Consider the following 9141-nt stretch of genomic DNA (forward strand, 5'->3'; position numbering starts at 1 on the left):
GAGGAGCACTCTCTGTCTCATACAGACCTTTATCAAATTATATACAAGGAAACAATTCAGATGGCTTTCCCTAATGTGGAAGTAACCTAGCGGCTGTTTAATGAGAGAGAGCGGTCTTTTTCAAGACTCAAAAGAATTAAAAATGAATTAAGGGCCACAATGTCTCAAGAGAGGTTGTCTGCACTGAGAATTCTGTGCATTAAGAGTGACAAACTTAGACAAACACAGTTTGATGAATTTCTGGATGATTTTACAATGAGGAAGGCTAGATAAAAGGGTATTTAATAATTGTAGTTTCTTTATTTCTTAATATGTATTTTAAAACCAACTGTTTAATGACACCATACTGTGGGATCAAAGTATCACACTGTCATTGTCAGGTGGTCATGGTCATCTTATTAACACTTCCCAGGCAATAACATTTTTTAAGCTCATGTTTTTATTTGTTGTTACTTTTGTTTTAATTGTTTTTAGTATAACAGTAAACTTACAATTTTACTTTCCTAAAAATACCAGCTTATTTCACAAAATGTTTACAAAGTTCGGTTATAGCAAAAGTTTTCCACAGTGGTAAATTTAACATTTATACTTTTTTTCAATCACTACGGTATTTAACAATAACATTTTATGTCCTTTAGAGAGGGAATTGCGAATTGCGGAATTTTAATCAGCCGTCATCATCCTTGGCTTTACTCATTGGCTCTCTGCCCTACTTAGCTGAAGGCATGGGGAACTGCAGATGCTGGATGACAAAAACAAGACACAAGATGCTGGAGGAAAAACTTTCCCACCCAGAGAGTTGTGAATCTGTGGAATTCTCTACCTCAGAAGGCAGTGGAGGCCGATTTTCTGGATGTTTTGAAGAGAGTTAGATAGAGCTCTTAGGGCTAACGGAATCAAGGAATATGGGGAGAATGCATGAATGGGGTACTGATTGTGGATGATCAGCCATGATCACATTGAGCTGTGAGGAGGATGCTATGAGGCTGCAAAGTGACTTGGATAGGCTGGGTGAGTGGGCAAATGCATGGCAGATGCAGTATAATGTGGATAAATGTGATGTTATCCACTTTGGTGGCAAAAACAGGAGAGTAGACTATTATCTAAATGGTGGCCAATTAGGAAAAGGGGAGATGCAACGAGACCTGGGTGTCATGGTACACCAGTCATTGAAAGTAGGCCCGCAGGTGCAGTGAAGAAAGCGAATGGTATGTTAGCATTCATAGCAAAATGATTTGATTATAGGAGCAGGGAGGTTCTACTGTAGTTGTACAGGGTCTTGGTGAGGCCACACCTGGAGTATTGCGTACAGTTTTGGTCTCCAAATCTGAGGAAAGACATTCTTGCCATAGAGTGAGTACAGAGAAGGTTCACCAGACTGATAGAATAGAATAGAATAGAATCTTTAATTGCCACGCAACCAGGGTGGGTGGTATTTGGGTTCGGTACATGATGGTACACTGCTTTTGTTACATACCACTAATAACACAGATCACCGTAATAAAGTGCATCCATACCACATCACAAATCACAAATCTCACCAACAATACATAGTGCAAAAGAACAAACAAAGACCATAGACAAGACACTGTATACATCAAAAGTCATATTATTGTCCGATTATTGGACGGAATTGAGAGTTCTTATTGCTGAGGGGAAGAAACTGTTTTTAAAGCGGGTGGTTTTAGTAGCAAGTGACCCGAGGCGCCGCCCCGAAGGGAGAGACTGAAAAAGGTGATTTGCTGGATGGGAGTGGTCCGAGATGATCTTTTTTGCCCGTTGTGAGGTACGTTGGAGATAACTTGAATGGATTGAGGGGAGGGGGGAGTTGATGATCCTGGAGGCCTTGGAGACAATTCCTGGGATGTCTATGTTTCTACTCAGATTATTTAAAACGCTCTTCCATCTTCCTCAAGTTGTGGGGGTGGGGGATTGGGAAGGGCCTCACAAGTGGAATAGCCTAGGGCCTCTCTTCATCTAAATCCGGCACTGCCCATATCCCCCGACTCCGCTATTTTTAAGAGCTCTATCTTGCTCTTCCTTGAAAGTATCCAGAGAACCGGCCTCCACAGGCCTCTGAGGCAGAGAATTCCACACTCACAACTCTGTGTGAAAAAGTGTTTCCTCATCTCCGTTCTAAATTACTTACCCCTTATTCTTAAACACATGTGGACAACACTCCCGCCGTGTGGTGATCCACAACACTGCAGGCCCGGCTGATGAGAGGGATAGACAGAGTTGATGTGGACAAGCTTTTCCTTTTGAGAATAGGGAAGATTCAAACTAGAGGACATGACTTCAGAATTAAGGGACAGAAGTTTAGGGGTAACACGTGGGGGAACTTCTTTACTCAGAGAGTGATAGCGGTGTGGAATGAGCTTCCAGTGGAAGTGGTGGAGGCAGGTTCGTTGGTATCATTTAAAAATAAATTGGATAGGCATATGGATGAGAAGGGAATGGAGGTTATGGTATGAGTGCAGGCAGGTGGGACTAAGGGAAAACAATTGTTCGGCACGGACTTGTAGGGCCGAGATGGCCTGTTTCCGTGCTGTAATTGTTATATGGTTATATGGTTATATGATATGTAGACAAAGTACTGGTTTGACTTGTATTCCAATCCATAGCAGACAAATTGTCCGAAATAACTGAGTTCACACTAAAAATGCCACTCCGGTCCCATCAGCCTAATATTCTACATTATCCCTGCATCTGTTCCACATCCTTGTTCCACATTGTGCTTCAATCATTCATAATTATCACTGATCAACATTGTAACACAGATAGACACAGAGTGCTGGAGTACTCAGCGGGTCAGGCAGCATCTGTGGAGAACACGGATAGGTGACGTTTCACAGAGTGCTGGAGTAACTCTATGGGTCAGGTAGCATCCCTGAAGGAAACTATTTGATATTTTGTGTAAGAACTCTTCTGTTCCATTCCAATATCTATTGGTTGTCCAGAGATGCTGCCCGACCCAGAGTTACTCCAGCAATGTGTCTCCAGCAAACATCTGCAGTTCCTTGTTTCTACATTTTACATCAGCCAGATTCAAATTCAGTTGTGTTAAGGTTAGGACATCAGCGCTTTAATAAAGATACATCGTTTTATTCTGCCACTGTGTCCTCTGGTCCGAGACTCTCCCATTAGTGGAAACATCCTTTTAGTCCGGTCTTGAGGCGGCGCGACCGACGTTATGGTCTTTATATTGTTATTAGCTTTTATACAGAGCTCCCGCAACAACAGCTTCATCCGCTGGACTGGAGAGCGGCAGCTTCGACCGCCCTGGGCCGCAGAGTTTGAACCGGCCCACTCGCAGAGCTCGGATTCAGCCGTGGGACTGACTTACCCGGCAGGGTCACAACATCGGAAGCCTGGATTGCCTCAGTGCAGAGGGAGACGAAGGAGGGAAGAGGCAAGGACGTTAAGACTTTCGCCTTCCATCATAGTGAGGAGGTGCCTGGTGGACTCACTGTGGTGGATGTTAAATCTGTGTTTATTGTGTGTTTTTGTTATTTTATTCTATGTTATGACTGCAAGGCACGAAATTTCGTTCAGACTGAAAGGTCTGAATGACAATAAAGGAGTCTTGTCTTCTTGACTTGTTGTCGTTGGGGCCTAGCACCATGGAGCGGCATCCAACCGGAACGACCTGGGGGCTCCAGTCGCGGAGCCTGCGAACTTCCCATCGTGGGGCTGGCCGACTTCGGAGCATGGAGAGCTGTGGTTGCGCGCGGCTGCGACCCGAATTCGGGGTTCGGAGGCTCTGGCCATAGATCCAGTGGATGGTGACATCGGGAGCTCGCGGGGCCGCTTTCCGGAGCTCCCGCAACGGCAACTTCTCCTGCCCGAGGAGCAGGGTTGAGGGTGACACGGAACGGGGCCTTGCAACGCCCGGCGCGGCTTTAATGGTCGCGGGACTTTCCATCGCCCGCCGGGGGCTTTAACATCAGTAGAAGAATGGAACACGGGAGAGACGAGACTTTGCATTCCATCACAGCGAGAAGGAGATTCACTTTGATGGATGTTTGTTTAAATTGTGTTGGTTGTGTGTCTTGGCTCTTTTCTTGTTGTATGACTGCAGAAACCAAATTTCGTTTGAACTTCTTTTGAGGTTCAAATGACAATAAATTTGTATTGTATTGTAGTTCTGAGATATAGCACTGAAACTGCACCATTCTAGTTGCACCAAAAAAAAATAATTAAAAACCCTGGACACTTCAAATGACAACAATTGAAAGGAAAAGTCAGCACAATTAGGCAAGGCAAGGCAAGGCAAGGCAACTTTATTTATATAGCACATTTCATACACGAGGCAGACTCAAAGTGCTTCACATTAAAACATGTCATACAATAAAATGAAATAAAATGGAAGAATTAAAATAACAGAAAAGCCAAATTAAAAATACATTATAAAAAGTTAAAAGTGCAATGTAGTTAAGATTTAGCTGATAGCTAAAGTAAACATAAAAGTTTTCAGTCTTATTTTAAAAGTGGTCAAAGTTGAGGCAAGTCTCAAATCTTCAGGAAGTTTATTCCAGCTATTTGTTGCATAGTAACTAAATCCTGCTTTCCCATGTTTTGTATTTACTCTGGGAATCACTAACAGATTGGTTTCAGAAGATCTTAGCGGTCTAGAAGGCTTATATAGTGGAAGCATGTCAGTGATATACTTTGGTCCTAAACCATGTAGTGATTTATAGGTGAGCAGCAGGATTTTGAAATCAATTCTCTGACATACAGGGAGCCAATGTAAGGATTGAAGAATTGATGTAATGTGTTCAAATTTTTTGGTCTTGGTTAGAACTCTAGCAACAGCGTTCTGAACAAGCTGTAGCTGCCTGACAGTTTTTATCGGAAGACCTGCAAGGAGACCGTTACAATAATCTAGCCTACTAGTAATAAAGGCATGTACAAGTTTTTCTAAGTCTTGAGCTGACATGAATCCTCTTAATCTTGCTACGTTTTTGAGGTGATGGTAGGCCGATTTTGTTACTGATTTGATGTGACTGTCGAAATGTAAATCTGAATCCATAATAACCCCAAGATTTCTGGCTTTGTTTGAAGTTTTCAGGGACAGAGAGTGAAGGTTTTGGGTTACTTTAAGCCTTTCTTTTTTAGCACCAAAAACAATTATCTCCGTTTTGTCCTTATTTAGTTGGAGGAAATGTTGGCACATCCAGTCTTTGACTTGCTCAATACACTGGCACAGCAGATCTATAGGGCGATAGTCATTTGGTGATAGCGCTACATAGATTTGAGTGTCATCGGCATAGCAGTGGTGGTCAATATTATTATTTCGCATGATTTGCCCTAGTGGGAGCATGTAGATGTTGAATAAAGAGGGCCCTATGATCGAACCTTGCGGGACTCCACACGTCACGTTGGTTGGTTCTGATACAAAGTCGCCAATGGAAACAAAATAGTTCCTATCTTGTAGATATGACCTGAACCAACTTAAGACTGTGCCTGAAAGCCCCACCCATTTTTCCAACCTGTCCAAAAGTATTGAGTGATCAACAGTGTCGAATGCAGAACTGAGGTCTAATAGCATTAATATTGAAACTTTGCCAGAGTCTGTGTTAAGACGGATGTCGTTTACAACTTTAATAAGGGCGGTCTCAGTGCTATGAAGAGGTCGAAATCCTGACTGGAAGTTGTTGTAGCAGCCAGTTGAGGCCAGGAAGTGATTAAGTTGCTGGAGGACAACTTTCTCAATGATTTTCCTTATGAAACATAGGTTTGATATTGATCTATAGTTGTTAATAATAGAGGCATCTAGGCTCCGCCTTTTTAAAAGAGGTTTAATAACTGCAGTTTTCAAGGCTTTTGGGAAATTGCCTGATTGAAGAGAGCTGTTAACTATTTGCAGTATGTCTATTGCTAGGCAGTCAAAAACATTCTTAAAGAAGTTGGTATGTAAAGCATCAAGGCAGCAGGTGGATGGCCTTAGTTGTGTCATCGTTTCCACAAGAGTTTTAGAGTCTATGACATTAAAGCATGAAAGAAGCAAACACAATTCATGAGAACGCGATAGTGTTCTCACCGACCTCCTGCCCTGGAGATGTAGATCCACATCACACACAAGGGGAGGCTCCCTGCCTCTTCCCTGAGCATTGGGGGGAGATAGCGAGGGCAGAGTGAGAGGCGTGGAGATAGAGTGGGAGAGAGGGAGGAGAGAGGGGGAGAGAGAGGGGGAGAGAGAAGGGGAGAGAGGGGGGGAGAGATGGTGGGAGAGAGGGAAGGGGGGGGAGAGATGGGGGGAGAGAGGGGAGGGAGAGAGGGAAGAGAGAGGGGGAGAGATGGGGGAGAGAGAGGGGAAAGAGAGAGGGGGAGGGAGGGGGAGAGAGGGAGGGGGAAGACGGAGGGGGAGAGAGAGATGGAGAGATGGGAGAGAGAGAGGGGGAGAGGGGAGAGAGGGAGGTGGGGAGGAGGTCACTGAGCCCATTCCTCAGCCTCCATCACTCCCTGCTGTCCCGTCTGTGGGTGGAGTCTCTCTGAGGGTGGGGTTCGGCGGTGAAGTATCTCTGTGGATGGGGTGGGCTCTCTCTGGGTGGGTGGGGGTGAGGGGTGGAGCCTCTGTGGGTGGGTGTGGTTGGGGGTGAGGGGTGGAGTCTCTGTGGGTGTGGGTGGGTGGGGGTGGACTATCTCTGTCTGTGTGTGTGTTGAGAACGTCAAATGCCACCTGTTGCCTGACTTCCCGTTTCTGAAGTTAACGGTCTAGTTTGTGGTGACGTTGAGGTACAAGCAGAGACTGTTGGCTCCAGGTGACTCATCCCCATCTCCCCCATACACCGTTTTCTCTCTCCCTCCCCCAAACTTCCCAATGTCTACTCCACTGTCCCATCTCTCTCTCCCCCATAAACTGTCCAATCTCTACCCCACACACCACCCAATCCCCTCCTGTAACTTGGCAAAGTTAGGGATGAATGGAAAATAGACACAGTCTCAGCGGGTCAGGCAGCATCTGTGGAGAGAGGAAATGGGCGACGTTTCAGGTCAAGACCCTCCTTCAGACTGAGAGTCGGAGAGGAGAGGGAAACAAGAGATATAGACGGTGATGCAGAGAGTTTAGCAGGGAGAGATAGATCAGCCATGATTGAATGGCGGAGTAGACTTGATGGGCCGAATGACCTAATTCTGCTCCTATCACTTAAGACCTTTCATTTAGTTTAGAGATACAGGGTGGAACAGGCCATTTGGCCCACCGAATCCATGCCGACCAGCAATCCCCGCACACTAACACTATCCTACACACAATAAGGAAAATTTACAATTTTACCGAAGCCAATTAACCTACAAACCCGCACGTATTTGGAGTGTTGGAGGAAACCGGAGGCCCTGGAGAAAACCCACGCAGGTCACGGGGAGAACGTGCAAACTCCGTACAGACAGCACCCGTGGTCAGGATGGAACCCAGGTCTCCGGGGATGTGAGGCAGTAACTCTACCGCTGTGCCACCGTGCTGCCCTTCATGCATTATTGTCCATGCAGCGTGCCACATCGATGCTTTACTCCCTGCAAGAATGCAAGACCCCCTCTGATACCACACAATCTCTTTATTCAGCAATGACTTGTCACAGTTATATCGCTCCACAGATTAAAACATCTTTACCAGCTGGGAACTATTCATAAAAGCATGACTATCAGCACGAACACATCGTTCCACACCAAGCTCATCTCCAATATCATGTACAGTTCTGGTCAGCATATGACATGAAGGATGAGGGCAGGGGAAGAGAAGGAGAACACAATACTACAAGTGTGGTCTCATCAACGTCTTATACAATTGCAACATGACCTCCCAAACCAGCATTGAGCATAGTATTTGGAAGATCACCTTGCAGTTGCACACGACGTCGGTGAGACCGCATTCAGAGTATTGTGTTCAGTTCTGGGCACCCTGTTACAGGAAGGATGTTGTCGAGCAGGAAATGGCGCAGAGAAGATTTACGACTATTTTTTACCCGGACTGGAGGGATTGAGCTATATGGAGAAGTTGGGGCAGGCTGGGACTCTATTCCTTGGAGCGCAGGGGGATGAGGGGTGATCTTACAGAGGTGTATAAAATCACACGAGGAATAGATCGGGTAGACGCACAGTTTCTTGCCCAGAGTAGGGGAATCGAGGACCAGAGGACATGGGTTTGAAGTGCGGGGGGAATGATTGAATAGGGACCTGAGGGGCAACGTTTCCACACAGAGGGTGATGGGTGTAAGGAACGAGCTGCCGGAGGAGGTAGTTGTAGCAGGGACTATCACAACACTTTGACAGGTACATGGATAGGACAGGTTTGGAGAGATAGGGGGCCAAACGCGGGCAGGTGGGACTGGTATAGATGGGGCATGTTGGTCGCAGGGCCGGATGCACGTATAAGCTAGACAAGCTTAAGCTTAGGGCCTCGAGATCTAGGGGGTCTCTGCTCGCTCCACCAAGGTGTGTTAAACTTTTGAGATAGTGGCATTGCTACAAACCCTAACATCAGTGGTGCTGGCCTTGCGATTCCAGAGGCTTTGTTGGTGTGGGGGAGGGGGGAGGGATTAAATTACAGGTAAGGTATATATTCGTTGTGGAGAGGAATTTGGTCCACAGATCCTTGGATCATTGGAAGTGCAGGAAAAAGAAAAAGGTATGTAGTTTATTTCACCCTTTTCCCCCGCGGAACCTCCCCGCTGCACGTGGGGGCCTACCCACCTCGCCGCCGTGCTTGCGGCCTACCCACCTCGCCGCCGCACCTGGGGGCCGACTCACCTCACCGCTGCACTGGGGGCCTAAGCACCTCGCACTGGGCCCACCCAACATTGCTGCCGCACCTGGGGGCCGACTCACCTCACCGCTGCACTGGGGGCCTAAGCACCTCGCACTGGGCCCACCCAACATTGCTGCCGCACCCGGCCCATCTAACATCGCCGAACATCGCCGCCGGACCGGAGGTCACCGAACATGGCCGTCGCACCGTGCACTACCCACCTCGTCGCCTCACCGGGATGGCCGAACCGTGCCGCCCCACCGACCATCCGCCCACCGGGACCTCCCACGCATCGCCCGCCGACCCGGACTATACTGCCCGCGAACTCCTGCCATCGGTTCCGCCGACCCTCGCCACTCCACCGCCCTCCAGCAGCCATCGCATTACCTGCAGCC

General features: G+C 47.0%; 1 long non-coding RNA gene across 1 annotated transcript; it reads left to right on the forward strand.

Annotated features, from left to right (window-relative positions):
- The first annotated feature begins 519 nt into the window (after positions 1–519).
- LOC116966028 lies at positions 520–5583 on the forward strand. The gene is made up of 3 exons (XR_004409879.1): positions 520–557; positions 1661–1665; positions 5574–5583. It is a non-coding gene; the product is annotated as an uncharacterized LOC116966028 (long non-coding RNA).
- Positions 5584–9141: the final 3558 nt, after the last annotated feature.

This window comes from Amblyraja radiata, chromosome 35, assembly GCF_010909765.2.
Source record: "Amblyraja radiata isolate CabotCenter1 chromosome 35, sAmbRad1.1.pri, whole genome shotgun sequence".
Lineage (NCBI taxonomy): Eukaryota > Metazoa > Chordata > Chondrichthyes > Rajiformes > Rajidae > Amblyraja > Amblyraja radiata.